This window comes from Amia ocellicauda, unplaced genomic scaffold, assembly GCF_036373705.1.
Source record: "Amia ocellicauda isolate fAmiCal2 unplaced genomic scaffold, fAmiCal2.hap1 HAP1_SCAFFOLD_218, whole genome shotgun sequence".
Classification (NCBI taxonomy): Eukaryota; Metazoa; Chordata; class Actinopteri; order Amiiformes; family Amiidae; genus Amia; species Amia ocellicauda.
Genome location: NW_027102781.1, coordinates 4,587 through 29,640, shown reverse-complemented (window position 1 = coordinate 29,640; position 25,054 = coordinate 4,587). Strand labels below are relative to the sequence as shown.

Here is a 25,054-nt window from a genome sequence, read left to right as displayed (position 1 = left end):
CATGTGGTGAATTCCTTTTTATCTTTATACTGTTGTTGGATGTCTCCTGTTCCTCTAAGTCTCATTTGGCCTTGGTTTTCCCCCTCTGTGTTGAATAATCGGGCTCTAAATAGCACCGGCGTTTCTCCTGCAGTTCTTCGTTCTTTCCACTGCTAGCGCTGCCTTTGTGAAGGCAGATGGTGCTTGTGAGAAGTCAACAGCATGTCCACCGAAAAGGGTGTCTGACTCCTGGTTTTGGATCCGGAAGGGTTGATAACAGACCGAAACGGTTACAATATGATACTGCTTAGATTAACTGTGGATATGTATAGTGATCGTGCTCGGCTCAGGTGTGCGTTCAGTCTGCACACAAAACATTTCGGTCGCGAAACGTCTAATCAAATCGAATAAAATGGCGGGGATAGCATGTTTGATCCGTGTGCTATTGTTTTTCAACAATTGTAATGCCCTTTGTAACGTTTAACTACTTCGTTAAATACAGCTTGTTATAGGATATTGTGAACTGAACCTATTTTGCTGTGAATTTATATTTACTGCGAATAGTTTATTGTGGCTGGTCTTGGTCTGTCTGCACTAAATAAATGATTTGTATCAAGGGATTATTTAGTTTGTCTGTGTACTTTTTTACCTAACCACTAAGGGCCACTCCTTGCACTTCACACATTTGCCCTTTAAATTACTCCCTTACTGACATACTTTAACATGCAATGTGCGTGTGATAATAGTTTTAGCAGCCTGTTGCCATTCAGGTGAGACAATACCTAGTAAATCCGTTTTTTTTTTTTTCATGTTGGTGCGCCGCGAAGGTTTTTGGTCTCAGCAAAGTGTGCCGTGGCATTACAACGCTTGGGAACCACTGGCTTGGCTTGTTGGGCATCCAGGTATGCACTGAGATTACGATCGGCACGATGATTGTCGTTCTCAGGAGAATTGTGTTTCTTTGCTGATCATGTTCTCTGTCGCTTTTTACAAAGTTCTTACAAGTGGCACATTGGGGATGAGGAGCAGAGCATGCTGACACGCATAGCTGTGGACTTCTGCATGGCATGGGGCCACAGGTCATTCCAAGTATTTCAAGACGCCTGCAAATGTGTGGACACGTTGTGTTGGCCCAACCCTCACAGATTGTGCCAAGTCAAGTAGAGATGCATGTTGTGCTGTTCTAAAGTGACACGTCGTCAACGGCAAAAACATCTCTCAGAGTTCCTGGCTTGACTTGCCTCTGGAAGACAACACTTGCCCAGGCTGGATATTTGCCGAAAGAAGCAAAGAGGACTAGACACCTTGCCTAGACGCAACTGCATATTTCATTGTCACCTGGAAGGCCATCCAGGCTTTTCACCATCATGGCCCTCGGTCAACAAGGCGCCCGAACAGGGACTCGAACCCTGGACCCTCAGATTAAAAGTCTGATGCTCTACCGGCTGAGCTACCCGGGCTTCAGTGAAGTGCTTCACAATGTGTTGGCTTCATGATTGTTCCAGACCGCTTTCTGGCCGGTTTAGAAAACTGGGCTCAGGGTGAAAAGGGTCACATGCATATGAGATGTTTGGGCAATGCGAGTTCTCCACAGCAAATCCGAATTTCCGGTGTTTTCTCCTTGTCCTCATGCAATTCCAATGGCTTGACATTTGGGAGCTCGTCCAAAACCGATGTCAAACCATAATCACGCCTTCCTTCGAGCCGGAATTGAACCAGCGACCTAAGGATGCCCGCTGCCTGAAACCTACAGTCCTCCGCTCTACCAACTGAGCTATCGAAGGGAAGCTTCTCACCGTCTTCCCCTGTCAGTCTCAGTGGCCGTGCAAAGCCAAGAAGCACCGTGGCTTGGCTCAGTGGTTTTCAACCCGTGTGCCGTGAGGACTACCCAATTGTGTCGTGAGATTTTTATCCCCTGAAAAATATTATGTCATTTTGTTTGGTCAACTTCATAAATCTTGTATCAAATCAAACTTATTCAAATGTGTGAAAATATTACATTTATACATCACCTGTAGAAAGCGTTTCATAACTGAAATGTTGTGTTTGCCGGACTGAACGCACACCTACACTGAGTTGCAGTGCTATCAGTTGTATCGTAAGGTACACTTATAAATTTCAATTTAAGAAGTGAATTTATAGTATCACCTTATCACGAATCCTGGAATCTTGTAGAACTCAATTTCTGTAATAATTGGACACAGACACCAATTCCAAAGATATAAATTGTTAAATTTATTCAAAAACAAAGACTAAATGTAGCACTACACTAATTATACAAAAGGGAAAAGCTAATTAAAATTCAACTCTAGATCAACAAATCAAAGACAAATCACTTCCGTGACCAAATCAAAGACCATGGGATCGCATATGATAACACACAAATCGTTAAACAAAAAAGGTTATAAACACATTAACTACAATACCGGTTAGTAAGACGAAGGTGAGTCTCTCGTTAGTATTGTTAGTCAGACATTAAATAACTACGCAGGTTAGTATTTATGTCAGGTAACTTCTCGTTATATATATATCAGTCTCATTTACGTTTAGGTGCCGAGAAAGATCCTATCGTTACTTGTTACCACAATTTCCCTTAACTGATTATTATTCAATGATCAAGGATAGGCAGGGCCACCAATAATCTAACGTCTATTGACTTGTGTCAATTTCAGACTAAACAGTTAAACAGGAATGAGAAGATATTTCTCGGGGTTGACAGATTTTATTTCTAAAATTATCAACAAAACAGTTTAATGCAACACACATTTATATTTAAGAAAACTAAATGATATTACACATTCTAGAGTTTTGAATCACAGAATAACATTTCTAATTGATTTCTCAAATGTCATGAATCATGAACTCCAAACTGTTAAACTTATCTGAACTTCGTCGCAGAGAGGCCTCTCTGTCTTCGGGCTCAGATCACAGCACACGGCACATGGTCCGTGTGGTTTGGAACAAAGGCAGTGCGGTTCGGCTTTGTCCAAGAACTTCCACTCAGTCGATGCACCTGGAAATTGGGGTTTCGCGAAATTAGAGTCTTTTCCAAACAGATTTTCCACTGGTTTGAAGGCTCCAAGGTTGTGCACAAAATCTTCTTTGTAAGCAGGGTTCCACCGTAGTTACTTGAAGACAAAGTCTTTGAGGAAAGCAGGGCCCTGTTCGTTCCAAGGGTCAAGTTTCTTAAGACTCAAATAGCTATTTAAATGACTGAACACTTTCATATACATTCGACTTACTCAATTGTCCAGCTGTAAAACTCCACTGATCAGGTGGGCACAGGCGGGCATGCGCAGTCTGTAAAGTTCTTTATTTAATAAAGTCCTTTAATAGAATTCTTCGTACGGCTCAATCTCCTTCTCCCAGTTTAACTCTTCTGTTGCCGGCAAAGACTTGGTTGGTTTCTGGTTCCGGTTCGGGCAACAGAGCTACAGGTTGAGCTGTGGCAGCGAGTTACTGGTTCAGGTGAGAGAGAAAGAGAGAGAGAGAGAGAGAGAGAGAGAGAGACTGTGCACTGTTCCTTATAGTCTGTCAGATCAATAGGTGATTGGTTCTTGAGTTCTTGAGATTGGATTTCGGTTTCAGCCCCCAGTGTCCTAATGGAGGGGGGCTTGATTTATGACTGATGTCAATCCATGCCATCTTTTGGAAGTGCCGGTTGGCCCGGGTTCGTAGCTCTATGTCGGGATTTCGGCTCTCGTCCACTTCAAAGAGTTTTTATCACCTACAGGCCCCTTTCTCCAGACATCTCATAGCAGGATTCAACCTATTTGGCCTCTTCTCGGTGCCATCCACCCCAAAACTGTCACTTTGATGCAAACCAGTTCCAAGCTGATGAGCAAAGGAAATCTGATAACTTTGGGGGTGGAGAGGTCTTCTTTAGATCAGTGCTTCAGCTCAGAGCCCAAATGCTCTTATCAAAATACACCCAACATAACGCTACACAGTGGAACTGCAAGGCAATTGATTAAAGGGACATGTGGTGAATTCCTTTTTATCTTTATACTGTTGTTGGATGTCTCCTGTTCCTCTAAGTCTCATTTGGCCCTGGTTTTCCCCCTCTGTGTTGAATAATCAGGCTCTAAATAGCCCCGGCGTTTCTCCTGCAGTTCTTCGTTCTTTCCACTGCTAGCGCTGCCTTTGTGCAGCTTGTTATAGGATATTGTGAACTGAACCTATTTTGCTGTGAATTTATATTTACTGCGAATAGTTTATTGTGGCTGGTCTTGGTCTGTCTGCACTAAATAAATGATTTGTATCAAGGGATTATTTAGTTTGTCTGTGTACTTTTTTACCTAACCACTAAGGGCCACTCCTTGCACTTCACACATTTGCCCTTTTAATTACTCCCTTACTGACATACTTTAACATGCAATGTGCGTGTGATAATAGTTTTAGCAGCCTGTTGCCATTCAGGTGAGACAATACCTAGTAAATCCTTTTTTTTTTTTTCATGTTGGTGCGCCGCGAAGGTTTTTGGTCTCAGCAAAGTGTGCCGTGGCATTACAACGCTTGGGAACCACTGGCTTGGCTTGTTGGGCATCCAGGTATGCACTGAGATTACGATCGGCACGATGATTGTCGTTCTCAGGAGAATTGTGTTTCTTTGCTGATCATGTTCTCTGTCGCTTTTTACAAAGTTCTTACAAGTGGCACATTGGGGATGAGGAGCAGAGCATGCTGACACGCATAGCTGTGGACTTCTGCATGGCATGGGGCCACAGGTCATTCCAAGTATTTCAAGACGCCTGCAAATGTGTGGACACGTTGTGTTGGCCCAACCCTCACAGATTGTGCCAAGTCAAGTAGAGATGCATGTTGTGCTGTTCTAAAGTGACACGTCGTCAACGGCAAAAACATCTCTCAGAGTTCCTGGCTTGACTTGCCTCTGGAAGACAACACTTGCCCAGGCTGGATATTTGCCGAAAGAAGCAAAGAGGACTAGACACCTTGCCTAGACGCAACTGCATATTTCATTGTCACCTGGAAGGCCATCCAGGCTTTTCACCATCATGGCTCTCGGTCAACAAGGCGCCCGAACAGGGACTCGAACCCTGGACCCTCAGATTAAAAGTCTGATGCTCTACCGGCTGAGCTACCCGGGCTTCAGTGAAGTGCTTCACAATGTGTTGGCTTCATGATTGTTCCAGACCGCTTTCTGGCCGGTTTAGAAAACTGGGCTCAGGGTCACATGCATATGAGATGTTTGGGCAATGCGAGTTCTCCACAGCAAATCCGAATTTCCGGTGTTTTCTCCTTGTCCTCATGCAATTCCAATGGCTTGACATTTGGGAGCTCGTCCAAAACCGATGTCAAACCATAATCACGCCTTCCTTCGAGCCGGAATTGAACCAGCGACCTAAGGATGCCCGCTGCCTGAAACCTACAGTCCTCCGCTCTACCAACTGAGCTATCGAAGGGAAGCTTCTCACCGTCTTCCCCTGGCAGTCTCAGTGGCCGTGCAAAGCCAAGAAGCACCGTGGCTTGGCTCAGTGGTTTTCAACCCGTGTGCCGTGAGGACTACCCAATTGTGTCGTGAGATTTTTATCCCCTGAAAAATATTATGTCATTTTGTTTGGTCAACTTCATAAATCTTGTATCAAATCAAACTTATTCAAATGTGTGAAAATATTACATTTATACATCACCTGTAGAAAGCGTTTCATAACTGAAATGTTGTGTTTGCCGGACTGAACGCACACCTACACTGAGTTGCAGTGCTATCAGTTGTATCGTAAGGTACACTTATAAATTTCAATTTAAGAAGTGAATTTATAGTATCACCTTATCACGAATCCTGGAATCTTGTAGAACTCAATTTCTGTAATAATTGGACACAGACACCAATTCCAAAGATATAAATTGTTAAATTTATTCAAAAACAAAGACTAAATGTAGCACTACACTAATTATACAAAAGGGAAAAGCTAATTAAAATTCAACTCTAGATCAACAAATCAAAGACAAATCACTTCCGTGACCAAATCAAAGACCATGGGATCGCATATGATAACACACAAATCGTTAAACAAAAAAGGTTATAAACACATTAACTACAATACCGGTTAGTAAGACGAAGGTGAGTCTCTCGTTAGTATTGTTAGTCAGACATTAAATAACTACGCAGGTTAGTATTTATGTCAGGTAACTTCTCGTTATATATATATCAGTCTCATTTACGTTTAGGTGCCGAGAAAGATCCTATCGTTACTTGTTACCACAATTTCCCTTAACTGATTATTATTCAATGATCAAGGATAGGCAGGGCCACCAATAATCTAACGTCTATTGACTTGTGTCAATTTCAGACTAAACAGTTAAACAGGAATGAGAAGATATTTCTCGGGGTTGACAGATTTTATTTCTAAAATTATCAACAAAACAGTTTAATGCAACACACATTTATATTTAAGAAAACTAAATGATATTACACATTCTAGAGTTTTGAATCACAGAATAACATTTCTAATTGATTTCTCAAATGTCATGAATCATGAACTCCAAACTGTTAAACTTATCTGAACTTCGTCGCAGAGAGGCCTCTCTGTCTTCGGGCTCAGATCACAGCACACGGCACATGGTCCGTGTGGTTTGGAACAAAGGCAGTGCGGTTCGGCTTTGTCCAAGAACTTCCACTCAGTCGATGCACCTGGAAATTGGGGTTTCGCGAAATTAGAGTCTTTTCCAAACAGATTTTCCACTGGTTTGAAGGCTCCAAGGTTGTGCACAAAATCTTCTTTGTAAGCAGGGTTCCACCGTAGTTACTTGAAGACAAAGTCTTTGAGGAAAGCAGGGCCCTGTTCGTTCCAAGGGTCAAGTTTCTTAAGACTCAAATAGCTATTTAAATGACTGAACACTTTCATATACATTCGACTTACTCAATTGTCCAGCTGTAAAACTCCACTGATCAGGTGGGCACAGGCGGGCATGCGCAGTCTGTAAAGTTCTTTATTTAATAAAGTCCTTTAATAGAATTCTTCGTACGGCTCAATCTCCTTCTCCCAGTTTAACTCTTCTGTTGCCGGCAAAGACTTGGTTGGTTTCTGGTTCCGGTTCGGGCAACAGAGCTACAGGTTGAGCTGTGGCAGCGAGTTACTGGTTCAGGTGAGAGAGAAAGAGAGAGAGAGAGAGAGAGAGAGAGAGAGAGAGACTGTGCACTGTTCCTTATAGTCTGTCAGATCAATAGGTGATTGGTTCTTGAGTTCTTGAGATTGGATTTCGGTTTCAGCCCCCAGTGTCCTAATGGAGGGGGGCTTGATTTATGACTGATGTCAATCCATGCCATCTTTTGGAAGTGCCGGTTGGCCCGGGTTCGTAGCTCTATGTCGGGATTTCGGCTCTCGTCCACTTCAAAGAGTTTTTATCACCTACAGGCCCCTTTCTCCAGACATCTCATAGCAGGATTCAACCTATTTGGCCTCTTCTCGGTGCCATCCACCCCAAAACTGTCACTTTGATGCAAACCAGTTCCAAGCTGATGAGCAAAGGAAATCTGATAACTTTGGGGGTGGAGAGGTCTTCTTTAGATCAGTGCTTCAGCTCAGAGCCCAAATGCTCTTATCAAAATACACCCAACATAACGCTACACAGTGGAACTGCAAGGCAATTGATTAAAGGGACATGTGGTGAATTCCTTTTTATCTTTATACTGTTGTTGGATGTCTCCTGTTCCTCTAAGTCTCATTTGGCCCTGGTTTTCCCCCTCTGTGTTGAATAATCAGGCTCTAAATAGCCCCGGCGTTTCTCCTGCAGTTCTTCGTTCTTTCCACTGCTAGCGCTGCCTTTGTGCAGCTTGTTATAGGATATTGTGAACTGAACCTATTTTGCTGTGAATTTATATATACTGCGAATAGTTTATTGTGGCTGGTCTTGGTCTGTCTGCACTAAATAAATGATTTGTATCAAGGGATTATTTAGTTTGTCTGTGTACTTTTTTACCTAACCACTAAGGGCCACTCCTTGCACTTCACACATTTGCCCTTTTAATTACTCCCTTACTGACATACTTTAACATGCAATGTGCGTGTGATAATAGTTTTAGCAGCCTGTTGCCATTCAGGTGAGACAATACCTAGTAAATCCTTTTTTTTTTTTTCATGTTGGTGCGCCGCGAAGGTTTTTGGTCTCAGCAAAGTGTGCCGTGGCATTACAACGCTTGGGAACCACTGGCTTGGCTTGTTGGGCATCCAGGTATGCACTGAGATTACGATCGGCACGATGATTGTCGTTCTCAGGAGAATTGTGTTTCTTTGCTGATCATGTTCTCTGTCGCTTTTTACAAAGTTCTTACAAGTGGCACATTGGGGATGAGGAGCAGAGCATGCTGACACGCATAGCTGTGGACTTCTGCATGGCATGGGGCCACAGGTCATTCCAAGTATTTCAAGACGCCTGCAAATGTGTGGACACGTTGTGTTGGCCCAACCCTCACAGATTGTGCCAAGTCAAGTAGAGATGCATGTTGTGCTGTTCTAAAGTGACACGTCGTCAACGGCAAAAACATCTCTCAGAGTTCCTGGCTTGACTTGCCTCTGGAAGACAACACTTGCCCAGGCTGGATATTTGCCGAAAGAAGCAAAGAGGACTAGACACCTTGCCTAGACGCAACTGCATATTTCATTGTCACCTGGAAGGCCATCCAGGCTTTTCACCATCATGACTCTCGGTCAACAAGGCGCCCGAACAGGGACTCAAACCCTGGACCCTCAGATTAAAAGTCTGATGCCCTCCTGGCTGAGCTACCCGAGCTTCAGTGAAGTGCTTCACAATGTGTTGGCTTCATGATTGTTCCAGACCGCTTTCTGGCCGGTTTAGAAAACTGGGCTCAGGGTGAAAAGGGTCACATGCATATGAGATGTTTGGGCAATGCGAGTTCTCCACAGCAAATCCGAATTTCCGGTGTTTTCTCCTTGTCCTCATGCAATTCCAATGGCTTGACATTTGGGAGCTCGTCCAAAACCGATGTCAAACCATAATCACGCCTTCCTTCGAGCCGGAATTGAACCAGCGACCTAAGGATGCCCGCTGCCTGAAACCTACAGTCCTCCGCTCTACCAACTGAGCTATCGAAGGGAAGCTTCTCACCGTCTTCCCCTGGCAGTCTCAGTGGCCGTGCAAAGCCAAGAAGCACCGTGGCTTGGCTCAGTGGTTTTCAACCCGTGTGCCGTGAGGACTACCCAATTGTGTCATGAGATTTTTATCCCCTGAAAAATATTATGTCATTTTGTTTGGTCAACTTCATAAATCTTGTATCAAATCAAACTTATTCAAATGTGTGAAAATATTACATTTATACATCACCTGTAGAAAGCGTTTCATAACTGAATTGTTGTGTTTGCCGGACTGAACGCACACCTACACTGAGTTGCAGTGCTATCAGTTGTATCGTAAGGTACACTTATAAATTTCAATTTAAGAAGTGAATTTATAGTATCACCTTATCACGAATCCTGGAATCTTGTAGAACTCAATTTCTGTAATAATTGGACACAGACACCAATTCCAAAGATATAAATTGTTAAATTTATTCAAAAACAAAGACTAAATGTAGCACTACACTAATTATACAAAAGGGAAAAGCTAATTAAAATTCAACTCTAGATCAACAAATCAAAGACAAATCACTTCCGTGACCAAATCAAAGACCATGGGATCGCATATGATAGCACACAAATCGTTTAACAAAAAAGGTTATAAACACATTAACTACAATACCGGTTAGTAAGACGAAGGTGAGTCTCTCGTTAGTATTGTTAGTCAGACATTAAATAACTACGCAGGTTAGTATTTATGTCAGGTAACTTCTCGTTATATATATATCAGTCTCATTTACGTTTAGGTGCCGAGAAAGATCCTATCGTTACTTGTTACCACAATTTCCCTTAACTGATTATTATTCAATGATCAAGGATAGGCAGGGCCACCAATAATCTAACGTCTATTGACTTGTGTCAATTTCAGACTAAACAGTTAAACAGGAATGAGAAGATATTTCTCGGGGTTGACAGATTTTATTTCTAAAATTATCAACAAAACAGTTTAATGCAACACACATTTATATTTAAGAAAACTAAATGATATTACACATTCTAGAGTTTTGAATCACAGAATAACATTTCTAATTGATTTCTCAAATGTCATGAATCATGAACTCCAAACTGTTAAACTTATCTGAACTTCGTCGCAGAGAGGCCTCTCTGTCTTCGGGCTCAGATCACAGCACACGGCACATGGTCCGTGTGGTTTGGAACAAAGGCAGTGCGGTTCGGCTTTGTCCAAGAACTTCCACTCAGTCGAAGCACCTGGAAGTTGGGGTTTCGCGAAATTAGAGTCTTTTCCTAACAGATTTTCCACTGGTTTGAAGGCTCCAAGGTTGTGCACAAAATCTTCTTTGTAAGCAGGGTTCCACCGTAGTTACTTGAAGACAAAGTCTTTGAGGAAAGCAGGGCCCTGTTCGTTCCAAGGGTCAAGTTTCTTAAGACTCAAATAGCTATTTAAATGACTGAACACTTTCATATACATTCGACTTACTCAATTGTCCAGCTGTAAAACTCCACTGATCAGGTGGGCACAGGCGGGCATGCGCAGTCTGTAAAGTTCTTTATTTAATAAAGTCCTTTAAAAGAATTCTTCGTACGGCTCAATCTCCTTCTCCCAGTTTAACTCTTCTGTTGCCGGCAAAGACTTGGTTGGTTTCTGGTTCCGGTTCGGGCAACAGAGCTACAGGTTGAGCTGTGGCAGCGAGTTACTGGTTCAGGTGAGAGAGAAAGAGAGAGAGAGAGATAGAGAGAGAGAGAGAGAGAGAGAGAGACTGTGCACTGTTCCTTATAGTCTGTCAGATCAATAGGTGATTGGTTCTTGAGTTCTTGAGATTGGATTTCGGTTTCAGCCCCCAGTGTCCTAATGGAGGGGGGCTTGATTTATGACTGATGTCAATCCATGCCATCTTTTGGAAATGCCGGTTGGCCCGGGTTCGTAGCTCTATGTCGGGATTTCGGCTCTCGTCCACTTCAAAGAGTTTTTATCACCTACAGGCCCCTTTCTCCAGACATCTCATAGCAGGATTCAACCTATTTGGCCTCTTCTCGGTGCCATCCTCCCCAAAACTGTCACTTTGATGCAAACCAGTTCCAAGCTGATGAGCAAAGGAAATCTGATAACTTTGGGGGTGGAGAGGTCTTCTTTAGATCAGTGCTTCAGCTCAGAGCCCAAATGCTCTTATCAAAATACACCCAACATAACGCTACACAGTGGAACTGCAAGGCAATTGATTAAAGGGACATGTGGTAAATTCCTTTTCATCTTTATACTGTTGTTGGATGTCTCCTGTTCCTCTAAGTCTCATTTGGCCTTGGTTTTCCCCCTCTGTGTTGAATAATCGGGCTCTAAATAGCCCCGGCGTTTCTCCTGCAGTTCTTCGTTCTTTCCACTGCTAGCGCTGCCTTTGTGCAGCTTGTTATAGGATATTGTGAACTGAACCTATTTTGCTGTGAATTTATATTTACTGCGAATAGTTTATTGTGGCTGGTCTTGGTCTGTCTGCACTAAATAAATGATTTGTATCAAGGGATTATTTAGTTTGTCTGTGTACTTTTTTACCTAACCACTAAGGGCCACTCCTTGCACTTCACACATTTGCCCTTTTAATTACTCCCTTACTGACATTCTTTAACATGCAATGTGCGTGTGATAATAGTTTTAGCAGCCTGTTGCCATTCAGGTGAGACAATACCTAGTAAATCCGTTTTTTTTTTTTTCATGTTGGTGCGCCGCGAAGGTTTTTGGTCTCAGCAAAGTGTGCCGTGGCATTACAACGCTTGGGAACCACTGGCTTGGCTTGTTGGGCATCCAGGTATGCACTGAGATTACGATCGGCACGATGATTGTCGTTCTCAGGAGAATTGTGTTTCTTTGCTGATCATGTTCTCTGTCGCTTTTTACAAAGTTCTTACAAGTGGCACATTGGGGATGAGGAGCAGAGCATGCTGACACGCATAGCTGTGGACTTCTGCATGGCATGGGGCCACAGGTCATTCCAAGTATTTCAAGATGCCTGCAAATGTGTGGACACGTTGTGTTGGCCCAACCCTCACAGATTGTGCCAAGTCAAGTAGAGATGCATGTTGTGCTGTTCTAAAGTGACACGTCGTCAACGGCAAAAACATCTCTCAGAGTTCCTGGCTTGACTTGCCTCTGGAAGACAACACTTGCCCAGGCTGGATATTTGCCGAAAGAAGCAAAGAGGACTAGACACCTTGCCTAGACGCAACTGCATATTTCATTGTCACCTGGAAGGCCATCCAGGCTTTTCACCACCATGGCCCTCGGTCAACAAGGCGCCCGAACAGGGACTCGAACCCTGGACCCTCAGATTAAAAGTCTGATGCTCTAACACACAAATCGTTAAACAAAAAAGGTTATAAACACATTAACTACAATACCGGTTAGTAAGACGAAGGTGAGTCTCTCGTTAGTATTGTTAGTCAGACATTAAATAACTACGCAGGTTAGTATTTATGTCAGGTAACTTCTCGTTATATATATATCAGTCTCATTTACGTTTAGGTGCCGAGAAAGATCCTATCGTTACTTGTTACCACAATTTCCCTTAACTGATTATTATTCAATGATCAAGGATAGGCAGGGCCATCAATAATCTAACGTCTATTGACTTGTGTCAATTTCAGACTAAACAGTTAAACAGGAATGAGAAGATATTTCTCAGGGTTGACAGATTTTATTTCTAAAATTATCAACAAAACAGTTTAATGCAACACACATTTATATTTAAGAAAACTAAATGATATTACACATTCTAGAGTTTTGAATCACAGAATAACATTTCGAATTGATTTCTCAAATGTCATGAATCATGAACTCCAAACTGTTAAACTTATCTGAACTTCGTCGCAGAGAGGCCTCTCTGTCTTCGGGCTCAGATCACAGCACACGGCACATGGTCCGTGTGGTTTGGAACAAAGGCAGTGCGGTTCGGCTTTGTCCAAGAACTTCCACTCAGTCGATGCACCTGGAAATTGGGGTTTCGCGAAATTAGAGTCTTTTCCAAACAGATTTTCCACTGGTTTGAAGGCTCCAAGGTTGTGCACAAAATCTTCTTTGTAAGCAGGGTTCAACCGTAGTTACTTGAAGACAAAGTCTTTGAGGAAAGCAGGGCCCTGTTCGTTCCAAGGGTCAAGTTTCTTAAGACTCAAATAGCTATTTAAATGACTGAACACTTTCATATACATTCGACTTACTCAATTGTCCAGCTGTAAAACTCCACTGATCAGGTGGGCACAGGCGGGCATGCGCAGTCTGTAAAGTTCTTTATTTAATAAAGTCCTTTAAAAGAATTCTTCGTACGGCTCAATCTCCTTCTCCCAGTTTAACTCTTCTTTTGCCGGCAAAGACTTGGTTGGTTTCTGGTTCCGGTTCGGGCAACAGAGCTACAGGTTGAGCTGTGGCAGCGAGTTACTGGTTCAGGTGAGAGAGAAAGAGAGAGAGAGAGAAAGAGAGAGAGAGAGAGAGAGAGAGACTGTGCACTGTTCCTTATAGTCTGTCAGATCAATAGGTGATTGGTTCTTGAGTTCTTGAGATTGGATTTCGGTTTCAGCCCCCAGTGTCCTAATGGAGGGGGGCTTGATTTATGACTGATGTCAATCCATGCCATCTTTTGGAAATGCCGGTTGGCCCGGGTTCGTAGCACTATGTCGGGATTTCGGCTCTCGTCCACTTCAAAGAGTTTTTATCACCTACAGGCCCCTTTCTCCAGACATCTCATAGCAGGATTCAACCTATTTGGCCTCTTCTCGGTGCCATCCTCCCCAAAACTGTCACTTTGATGCAAACCAGTTCCAAGCTGATGAGCAAAGGAAATCTGATAACTTTGGGGGTGGAGAGGTCTTCTTTAGATCAGTGCTTCAGCTCAGAGCCCAAATGCTCTTATCAAAATACACCCAACATAACGCTACACAGTGGAACTGCAAGGCAATTGATTAAAGGGACATGTGGTGAATTCCTTTTTATCTTTATACTGTTGTTGGATGTCTCCTGTTCCTCTAAGTCTCATTTGGCCTTGGTTTTCCCCCTCTGTGTTGAATAATCGGGCTCTAAATAGCACCGGCGTTTCTCCTGCAGTTCTTCGTTCTTTCCACTGCTAGCGCTGCCTTTGTGAAGGCAGATGGTGCTTGTGAGAAGTCAACAGCATGTCCACCGAAAAGGGTGTCTGACTCCTGGTTTTGGATCCGGAAGGGTTGATAACAGACCGAAACGGTTACAATATGATACTGCTTAGATTAACTGTGGATATGTATAGTGATCGTGCTCGGCTCAGGTGTGCGTTCAGTCTGCACACAAAACATTTCGGTCGCGAAACGTCTAATCAAATCGAATAAAATGGCGGGGATAGCATGTTTGATCCGTGTGCTATTGTTTTTCAACAATTGTAATGCCCTTTGTAACGTTTAACTACTTCGTTAAATACAGCTTGTTATAGGATATTGTGAACTGAACCTATTTTGCTGTGAATTTATATTTACTGCGAATAGTTTATTGTGGCTGGTCTTGGTCTGTCTGCACTAAATAAATGATTTGTATCAAGGGATTATTTAGTTTGTCTGTGTACTTTTTTACCTAACCACTAAGGGCCACTCCTTGCACTTCACACATTTGCCCTTTAAATTACTCCCTTACTGACATACTTTAACATGCAATGTGCGTGTGATAATAGTTTTAGCAGCCTGTTGCCATTCAGGTGAGACAATACCTAGTAAATCCGTTTTTTTTTTTTTCATGTTGGTGCGCCGCGAAGGTTTTTGGTCTCAGCAAAGTGTGCCGTGGCATTACAACGCTTGGGAACCACTGGCTTGGCTTGTTGGGCATCCAGGTATGCACTGAGATTACGATCGGCACGATGATTGTCGTTCTCAGGAGAATTGTGTTTCTTTGCTGATCATGTTCTCTGTCGCTTTTTACAAAGTTCTTACAAGTGGCACATTGGGGATGAGGAGCAGAGCATGCTGACACGCATAGCTGTGGACTTCTGCATGGCATGGGGCCACAGGTCATTCCAAGTATTTCAAGACGCCTGCAAATGTGTGGACACGTTGTGTTGGCCCAACCCTCACAGATTGTGCCAAGTCAAGTAGAGATGCATGTTGTGCTGTTCTAAAGTGACACGTCGTCAACGGCAAAAACATCTCTCAGAGTTCCTGGCTTGACTTGCCTCTGGAAGACAACACTTGCCCAGGCTGGATATTTGCCGAAAGAAGCAAAGAGGACTAGACACCTTGCCTAGACGCAACTGCATATTTCATTGTCACCTGGAAGGCCATCCAGGCTTTTCACCATCATGGCTCTCGGTCAACAAGGCGCCCGAACAGGGACTCGAACCCTGGACCCTCAGATTAAAAGTCTGATGCTCTACCGGCTGAGCTACCCGGGCTTCAGTGAAGTGCTTCACAATGTGTTGGCTTCATGATTGTTCCAGACCGCTTTCTGGCCGGTTTAGAAAACTGGGCTCAGGGTCACATGCATATGAGATGTTTGGGCAATGCGAGTTCTCCACAGCAAATCCGAATTTCCGGTGTTTTCTCCTTGTCCTCATGCAATTCCAATGGCTTGACATTTGGGAGCTCGTCCAAAACCGATGTCAAACCATAATCACGCCTTCCTTCGAGCCGGAATTGAACCAGCGACCTAAGGATGCCCGCTGCCTGAAACCTACAGTCCTCCGCTCTACCAACTGAGCTATCGAAGGGAAGCTTCTCACCGTCTTCCCCTGGCAGTCTCAGTGGCCGTGCAAAGCCAAGAAGCACCGTGGCTTGGCTCAGTGGTTTTCAACCCGTGTGCCGTGAGGACTACCCAATTGTGTCGTGAGATTTTTATCCCCTGAAAAATATTATGTCATTTTGTTTGGTCAACTTCATAAATCTTGTATCAAATCAAACTTATTCAAATGTGTGAAAATATTACATTTATACATCACCTGTAGAAAGCGTTTCATAACTGAAATGTTGTGTTTGCCGGACTGAACGCACACCTACACTGAGTTGCAGTGCTATCAGTTGTATCGTAAGGTACACTTATAAATTTCAATTTAAGAAGTGAATTTATAGTATCACCTTATCACGAATCCTGGAATCTTGTAGAACTCAATTTCTGTAATAATTGGACACAGACACCAATTCCAAAGATATAAATTGTTAAATTTATTCAAAAACAAAGACTAAATGTAGCACTACACTAATTATACAAAAGGGAAAAGCTAATCAAAATTCAACTCTAGATCAACAAATCAAAGACAAATCACTTCCGTGACCAAATCAAAGACCATGGGATCGCATATGATAACACACAAATCGTTAAACAAAAAAGGTTATAAACACATTAACTACAATACCGGTTAGTAAGACGAAGGTGAGTCTCTCGTTAGTATTGTTAGTCAGACATTAAATAACTACGCAGGTTAGTATTTATGTCAGGTAACTTCTCGTTATATATATATCAGTCTCATTTACGTTTAGGTGCCGAGAAAGATCCTATCATTACTTGTTACCACAATTTCCCTTAACTGATTATTATTCAATGATCAAGGATAGGCAGGGCCACCAATAATCTAACGTCTATTGACTTGTGTCAATTTCAGACTAAACAGTTAAACAGGAATGAGAAGATATTTCTCGGCGTTGACAGATTTTATTTCTAAAATTATCAACAAAACAGTTGAATGCAACACACATTTATATTTAAGAAAACTAAATGATATTACACATTCTAGAGTTATGAATCACAGATTAACATTTCTAATTGATTTCTTAAATGTCATGAATCACAAACTCCAAACTGTTAAACTTATCTGAACTTCGTCGCAGAGAGGCCTCTCTGGCTTCGGGCTCAGATAACAGCACACGGCACGAGGTCCGTGTGGTTGGAACAAAGGCAGTCCGGTTCAGCTTTGTCCAAGAACTTCCACTCAGTCGATGCACCTGGAAGTTGGGGTTTCGCGAATGTAGAGTCTTTTCCAAACAGATTTTCCATTGGTTTGAAGGCTCCAAGGTTGTGCACAAAATCTTCTTTGTAAGCAGGGTTCCACCGTAGTTACTTGAAGACAAAGTCTTTGAGGAAAGCAGGGCCCTGTTTGTTCCAAGGGTCAAGTTTCTTAAGACTCAAATAGCTATTTAAATGACTGGCACTTTCGTATTCAGTCGACTTAGTCAATTGTCCAGCTGTAAAACTCCACTGATCAGGTGGGTCTGTAAAGTTCTTTATTTAATAAAGTCCTTTAAAAGAATTCTTCGTACGGCTCAATCTCCTTCTCCCAGTTTAATTCTTCTGTTGCCGGCAAAGACTTTGTTGGTTTCTGGTTCCGGTTCTGGCAACAGAGCTACAGGTTGCGAGTTTCTGGTTCAGGTGAGAGAGAGAGTAAGAGAGAGAGACCGTGCGCTGTTCTTTATAGTCTGTCAGATCAATAGGTGATTGGTTCTTGATTTTTTTAGATTGGATTTCGGTTTCAGCCCCCAGTGTCCTATTGGAGGGGGGCTTGATTTATGACTGATGTCAATCCATGCCATCTTTTGGAAATGCCGGTTGGCCCGGGTTCGTAGCTCTATGTCGGGATTTCGGCTCTCGTCCACTTCAAAGAGTTTTTATTACCTACAGGCCCCTTTCTCCTATCTCATAGCAGGATTCCAAACTATTTGGCCTATTCTCGGTGCCATCCTCCCCAAAACTGTCACTTTGATGTAAACCAGTTCCAAGCTGATGAGTTAAGGAAATCTGATAACTTTTGGTGGGGGGAGAGGTCTTCTTTAGATCAGTGCTTCAGCTCAGAGCTAAAATGCTCTTATCAAAATACACCCAACATAACACTACAATAATATATGGTTTGCTAAGTTGTAAATAATGGCTAAAATGCATTTACTGTGCATTCGGTTAATCATTAATTACTAGGTTTATGTTTATTTATTGCATGAATGTGGATCCTTCAAATGTTTAATAAATAATGACTAATATGTAAAGTTAAAAATTAATTACGAGTGTGTTTGTGCTTAACTAATGCATACTTCTGGCCCCTTAAAATAAAGTGTTATCAGATCTCCTTTGAGATATGACTCCCTCCCCTTCAGGTTCTGCAACGTTGAATAAATAAACTTAGATAGCCGCGACTGTTTCCCAAAAATGTATTGTTTCAAATATGCCGTTTAACAGCATTTGTTAGGGGTGTAACGTTACGGTACACAAAACTGACAGTTCGGTACGTACCTCGGTTTTGAAGTCTCGGTTCGTTATGGGTTCGGTACAGCGGGGGGGGGAACTAAACATTAATTCCTTTGTGCATGTTTCTAAGCTATGCAAAAGAGATTTCACTTGTTTCTCAGTCTGTCTGGTGATGCATAGCCCACATAGGGCACGTGCAACACATAACACAACATTTAGAAAGCGGGTGACACTTATTTTGTTACATATAAGAGCGACACTACTCCAGACACTCCCTTGCTCGTGATCTAAAGTTAGACAGAGATGCTGTGCTTGGCTGGGGTCACCTATCAGACAGGCCTCACACTTATCAACTAATTCACGGCCAATACAATGTTGTAACACTAGCGCAATAATGCCCTTTATGGTGTGTGTCATCACTAGTGTTACATGATCATCATAGTTTTTACAATTATATCTCGGAACTTCCCTGTCTGAATCAAAACTCTTGTGGGTTCTAGCAAGGCAAGAACAGAAGCATGCAATGTTCAATCTTGTTCGGGGTCTTAAAGAGTTGACAGAGGAATCAATATCACTGGTGTCTGGTACTCCACTATTCTAATGAAGAGAAAAGAAAATAACACTTAAAACTGTAATGTGTGTCGGTCAGTAAAGAAGTACACAACTAAACACAGTTGTAGGACCTCTATATTTACCTCTCTTTCCATTGATGGTCCAACTCCATCATCAGTGTCTGAGGTTTTATCCTCCCTGCCATGTTCATGGTCCTTGTCATCATCTTCAGACTCATCACCAGTGTTGACACCTTCGTCTTCATCAGACATTGGGAGAGCATCCCTGGGGCTCAGAGGAGGAGCGCTGACACTATTCTTTTGATAAACATACAAAGAAGAAAACATGCATTTAAATTCACTTTGCATTGAAATTCATATATACACACATACGGCCTAACAGCATGTAAACACCGGCATACGTTTAAAATTAATAATAATATTCTAAACACGTTTTTAAAGTAAAATAAAGTGTTACCTCTTTTGGGTCCCTGTCTTCCGACCATCTTAATTTTGTGTTAGGTGCCCCCGCATCTTCATCAGCAGCGTGGTCGCTAGGGGGTGTCTTCTTAGCTGGTGTAGCCATAGTGCGCTATGGGGGTTTCCACCAGTTACCGCAGACCTGTTCTGTCCCGAACGGGTGACATGTTTTCTGTGTTTACCAGCATGCTCTTTATACTGTAAATGGTGGCCGGCGGCTCTACAGAGGAGGCGGGGTGTGGGCGGGGTTGGGGGCGTGTGTGGGGACACGTGGGTAAATGGGGGGCAGTGGCTATACAGAGGAGGAGGAGTGTGGACGGAGTTGGGTGCGTGTATGGGTGCCACGTGGGTACAGTCATTTGTACCCATTAGGCTCGTGTCCATAACAAATATGTGATAACAATTTATCTCTCCAAATGGTCACCTCACCCAGTGTGTACACGTTGTTTTGAACGTGAGACCATGACCATAGCATGCATAGATACAGATGTCTGTTGGAGATCAACTTTATCGGAGTGAAATAGACACCCCAACATTCCGCCCCAACTGAATTCTGTAATGAGAACAACATTTTTGGCGGTTTCCTGGTATGTTATGTGGAATACAATTTTGTGTGATTCTTAGAAAAATTATGAAATACCATTTTGCCCCCCCATAAATAAGCCGCTCCAAGCAGTTAATTTTACACATCCAATATAATATATGAAGGGACACACTCTTCATAATGGCATCTGACTGGGGTCCATTTGATGATGATGGGGTCCGTTTAATGGCCAGTTTTATTCAGATTCCATGGTATGCCATAGAACAAGTTGTTATATATTATAAATTAATTACATCTTCTAAAACATTATATTGTGTACATTTATGGGACCAATGTTTGTTTTTTGAATTGACAGTTGTTTAACCCACATAACTAAGCACTCCCCCACCCACCCCAAGTCACAGAGCAAACTTTGAATGGAGGTGTGTAACATTCACCGTTTTTACCAATGTTATTAATAATAATAATAATAATAATATTATTATATTTTGTATTTGTTCGAAATGTAGTGAAAAGTCACTGTATAAAGTGTAATTGACATGTTTGTTTTATTATAGCTAAAAATGCGGCACAGCCTGCATTGCCCTGCTTGAGAGGCGTGTCAAGTGGAAAACAGCTGAAGAGATCCGATCGTGCTGATAAAGGGAGGTCCGTTCTACAGCGGGGGAGACAGCCACCAGTCACACAAAGGGGAAACACAGCGCCCAGAAAAGCCCTGAGTAAGACAAACCGGGTGGCACACGACACCACCGATGTGGGGGTGCAATGTGTGAAAGTGAACCGACCGAGCTCCGCTACTGTAAAAAGAGGTAAACGGGGTAAAAGCACGGTTAAAGCCACCACTAGTGGGGATACTGAGATGAAATGTGATCAATCACCCTGTGTTGACATACAGACCCCTGGTGATTGTAGGGCCCTGGTGTTTAGCAAGCAAGCAAGTCAGCTTGTGGAGGCGTTAAACACCGCTCAGTGCAAAATACATGTTTTGACAAATTTGTTAAAACAAATAGGGAATTGCCCCGTTTCTGATGAGAGTTTGATGAATCTGTAATTAACACTGTGAATCAATCAGTCTCTGCACGATCGAGAAGGGTTGTTACAAAAAACAACCAATTCTGAAAACAACAATTGACAAACAATGAAAAAGGAGAAGCACAAAAACTGTCAGTCTGCTTGTGTAATTAGGGGGGTAATGAGAAATAAAATTAATGCTGCGAAAAGAATGCTGCGTAGGCTTAAATTTAGAACAAATGTGTCACAATTAGCACGGTCACAGACACTGTTGCACACTCTCCAGACGGGAGGCCATCCGGTAAACTTGGAAATTCAGGAATATATAGATCAGGATGTATCTAAGGAACTAGCATCGGTAGCTAATAACAATGATAATCAGATTGGGGGTGGTGATGCTGCAATGTTAGAGATGAATAATGAAAATGATGAACAAATGGCTGAGGGTGGCGTTGGCGGGGACCCTCCTCGGGGGTTTTTGGAGATTATTCGTCGCTATGACCGAGAAATTAATAGGTTTCGGGATATGGAGTTTTATGAAGAATTCAGGTTTGTGAACCTGGATCTGGTACAATCTTATATGAATGCTGTCCGTATTGTGCATGGAGCTGTGCAAGGATTGCTAAATGAAATATCACACAATGTGGGTCCTAATGATTTTGTACAGCTGAGACCGAGCTCGGGGTCATTAAATAATCCTTTCTAATCGAGGAGGCGAAATGTGGGGGAGCTGGACGCTGCAGATTTCTTAGAGAGCATAGCTAATTTACTACAAAGTCACACCGAAATTCTAACACATGGGAGTTTGCGAATAACGGTCACTGTGATTAGAAATATGCAAGGTGGTGGTGGTGCGCGGAGGCGCTTAAAAGGTATTTTATTTAGTAAAATAATAGACATAAACCAAGGTAACAATTTATGTTTTGCTGCCAGTGTGTACCGCCTGTGGAAGGGTAAAGAATGCACAGATTCCGAAATGTTAGATGGTGCCAAACGAATGCATAGCCAGCTAGGGTTTTCAATTCAGAAAAAAAAATGTTTATCAGATATTCTGGCATTTGAAAGACTATTGGGGGTCATTATCAAAGTATTGTACCATGAAAACGGATGGGAATATTTTACTACGGGGCCTACACCTATAAATTCTAAGTATCCGTTGCTCTTATCCTGTATCAAGTGTTGCTCATTGCTTCGCTGTCCTCGTCCTGTACCCTCAGTGTTTTCAGAGCCCGTTCTTGATCTTGTAGAAATATATTGCAGAAGAGCAGAACTACAATCACACTTTTTCAATGCTATTGCTGTTTTCTACCTCCCTGGTGAGGTACCAATGCGGGAAGTTTGAGAGAGTATTTCTAAAATGTGTATGATCCAATACACACAGTTATTTAAAAAGCTGACGTCTTGTACATGCTCACCAGAACCAAGCCTAATTAAATAACACATTTAATATAAAATAAGTACATGTGCAGTAGCCACTTGGACAATTACAGATCCCCAGGTCAAAACACAACAGAAAGACATGGAAGATCGTTTTTTCAAATCACACCTGTGGCCCCCCTAACTGTAATTTGGTATTAGTGGGTCAAAGGATTTATTTAGTTCAAGTCATAATAAGATCATATTTTGAAAGGAAACACTACAGGATGTAATATTTAAAATGACTGTGAGTACCTTTCATTAACATTGTTTTAAAGGCTGGGACCAATATGGTGGAATATCTCCAACACACGGACATTGAGAGACTCGACCCCTTTGTGCTGCTGCTCAGAGACCAACTCTCAGTTGTCTCTGAGTAGGCTATGGATCAACTTCCTTTCCTAATATGAAGGAGACAATGGATACAAAACTACAAAACCTATAGGCAACTATGAAAAACAGGTGATTATTGTTATTCTTCTCATTATAAACTACTTAATACATCTCTCCCATAAAGTACAACAGGATAGTGGTGACGTCATTCAGGATTGGATTGCCATTGGTCAAAAGCCCTCTGAGAGAAATTGTGTGGCGACACTCCACACTCTTAGAAGAAATTGTTCTGCACAGAACCATAAAGGGTTCCTCGAGTAATCGCTCTGGTGGATCCCTTTATGGCTCTATGTAGAACCCCTTCAAAGGGGTTACATGAAGAACCCCCAAACATAGCGTTCTATACAGAATCATTCGTTTTAAAATGTTATATATAGAACCCATTCAAAAGGGGGACACGTGCTATACCTGAATTTGTTTTCCAAATACAATCTTTAAAAAATGTATGAGTTCATATATACAAACACACATACACAACGTAGAAATCACACTACTAGTGAAGTAACTTCATTTACATTATATGCCACAACTCCTCAATTTGGAAAGCAAAAACAAGACATCTGATGTAAAAGTGTAAACTAATTACGAACAGCACTTTTGATTTTTATCTTCAATTCAGGGGCTACTTATTCGCACAGTAAACTGTATTCTCTCTTCAGAGTGACTGGAATGTTTTTACCTACATTCAACTTAAATATGAAAGTTTCCAAAAACGGCATAGTTTTCTTTAAGGCTATTCAATGCCAAACACAAAATTCTCTCTGCTTTCAGTGCTTGTCCTTCAGCATAATTACACAGGTTCATGATGTTCTCATTTCAATACATTGTTTTCTTATTTAAACTATTTGACTTTGAGCTTACATTGAGAATAAAATCACTTTTGCAAGTAAAACCTGGCCAAGAAAGGAAGCAGCACTACAATAAAACAATACACAGAATACAAAGCAGTTCCTTCAAAAGTGAAAGTGATAAAGAGTGATGTCTATCAGTAAATGACGTTGAGATCTATTGCATAATCTACAACACCTTATACATCAAACCCAATTTACTAATATTATTGTTATGCATTCATTTGTCACATCTGCCTTTGTTGGTAAGGATAACAGTACAGGATCATCAATATGTACTGTAACGAAACCTGTCCTAGTAAGGTCGTGTCCTAACTGGATTTGACAGAGGAGCGTGTAGCTGCCACCACCTTTGGTTTACCGGACGGTCCGGTCGAATAACCCTGGAAGCTAAAATTAGTGATGTAAAGGGAGAGTGAAAAGCCAAGAGGAAGTATATAACCAAGTCTTTTTAATAACCAATTTAATACGCTGGGTACACAATGTGCAATTTAGGCAAATAGAATAACAATCACAGTATCACTAAACAATCCATAAAAAGTCAATATCCATTAAACAGTTAAGTTAATTTCTCCCTCAAATACATACGACCAATTATTATAATAAAACCGCAATTGACCTTCATTAAAGAAATACTAAAAAAAAACATACAATAAACACCAATGTAAGTGAAAAGAAACCACAATATAAACATCAGATAAACCATACAATAAACACACCAATATAAGTTACCACAATTACAACAGCAATTTCAACTAAAAAAGAACACAATACAAACTCTTCAATGTAAAGCCAAAATTCACAACAATCCAAAAAAAAAAAAAGACAGAATAAAAGTATGAATGTTGTGTTTATGTGCTGCGTATGATGACATTGTCCCGGTGCTCCCGTTTGGTGCAGCACACACACCTCAACACAACATTCAGTCAGTGCGAGTGGTGCGGCCGAGCAGTGTGGCGAAAAAAAAATACGATCTTCCAACAGCAATTTCAACTAAAAAAAAAACACAATACAAACTCTTCAATGTAAAGCCAAAATTCACAACAAGCCAAAAAAAAACAAAAAAAAAACGGGTTAATTGCTGTTTTAGATCAATTGATTGGAATATAGCTAATAGGATCAGCAAAATCCAATCAATCAATCACTCACTTGGCCCTGTTACACAGACTGATTAATAGCAGTATGTTTAAGTCTAACCATAAATTCATAAATTAAAGCAAAGAAACTGTTACTATGGGCAAGGACTTGTATAAAACCAAGTTTAAACAATGAAAACATGTAATCAAATACACATAATCCCACAAACAAACACATATAGATTTAAAATAGAGTCAGAGAGCTCCCGTCAACTGAACAGCTCCCCAGTGGCTCCAGAGGTTCAGCTCCAGGCTGGATCTAAACATTTAACTGTATATAGAGTGCATATAGAGTGCATAAGGCATCACAAATTATAAATAAATTATATATTCTATTATGAGAATAATGTTAAAGTAATACACAATATACACTAAATAATAAAAATAAAGTAATAATAAAGTAAATAAATAGTAATGGTGTCGTCTAAGACCCAGAAGGACAAGGATTTGTTTGTTAAAAATCATATTATGGACAAA

At 41.6% G+C, this 25,054-nt stretch overlaps 8 non-coding genes across 8 annotated transcripts; all 8 read right to left on the bottom strand.

Annotated features, from left to right (window-relative positions):
- Window positions 1-1,366: 1,366 nt before the first annotated feature.
- trnak-uuu (transfer RNA lysine (anticodon UUU)) lies at window positions 1,367-1,439 on the bottom strand. The gene has a single exon. It is a non-coding gene; the product is annotated as a tRNA-Lys (tRNA).
- Window positions 1,440-1,674: 235 nt separating this feature from the next.
- trnay-gua (transfer RNA tyrosine (anticodon GUA)) lies at window positions 1,675-1,763 on the bottom strand. Its single transcript is given in 2 exon segments — window positions 1,675-1,710; window positions 1,727-1,763. It is a non-coding gene; the product is annotated as a tRNA-Tyr (tRNA).
- Window positions 1,764-5,014: 3,251 nt separating this feature from the next.
- On the bottom strand, window positions 5,015-5,087 carry trnak-uuu (transfer RNA lysine (anticodon UUU)). The gene has a single exon. It is a non-coding gene; the product is annotated as a tRNA-Lys (tRNA).
- Window positions 5,088-5,313: 226 nt separating this feature from the next.
- Window positions 5,314-5,402, bottom strand: trnay-gua (transfer RNA tyrosine (anticodon GUA)). Its single transcript is given in 2 exon segments — window positions 5,314-5,349; window positions 5,366-5,402. It is a non-coding gene; the product is annotated as a tRNA-Tyr (tRNA).
- Window positions 5,403-8,657: 3,255 nt separating this feature from the next.
- On the bottom strand, window positions 8,658-8,730 carry trnak-uuu (transfer RNA lysine (anticodon UUU)). Its single transcript has one exon. It is a non-coding gene; the product is annotated as a tRNA-Lys (tRNA).
- A 235-nt stretch (window positions 8,731-8,965) lies between these two features.
- trnay-gua (transfer RNA tyrosine (anticodon GUA)) lies at window positions 8,966-9,054 on the bottom strand. Its single transcript is given in 2 exon segments — window positions 8,966-9,001; window positions 9,018-9,054. It is a non-coding gene; the product is annotated as a tRNA-Tyr (tRNA).
- Window positions 9,055-15,351: 6,297 nt separating this feature from the next.
- On the bottom strand, window positions 15,352-15,424 carry trnak-uuu (transfer RNA lysine (anticodon UUU)). The gene has a single exon. It is a non-coding gene; the product is annotated as a tRNA-Lys (tRNA).
- Window positions 15,425-15,650: 226 nt separating this feature from the next.
- trnay-gua (transfer RNA tyrosine (anticodon GUA)) lies at window positions 15,651-15,739 on the bottom strand. The gene is given in 2 exon segments: window positions 15,651-15,686; window positions 15,703-15,739. It is a non-coding gene; the product is annotated as a tRNA-Tyr (tRNA).
- Window positions 15,740-25,054: the final 9,315 nt, after the last annotated feature.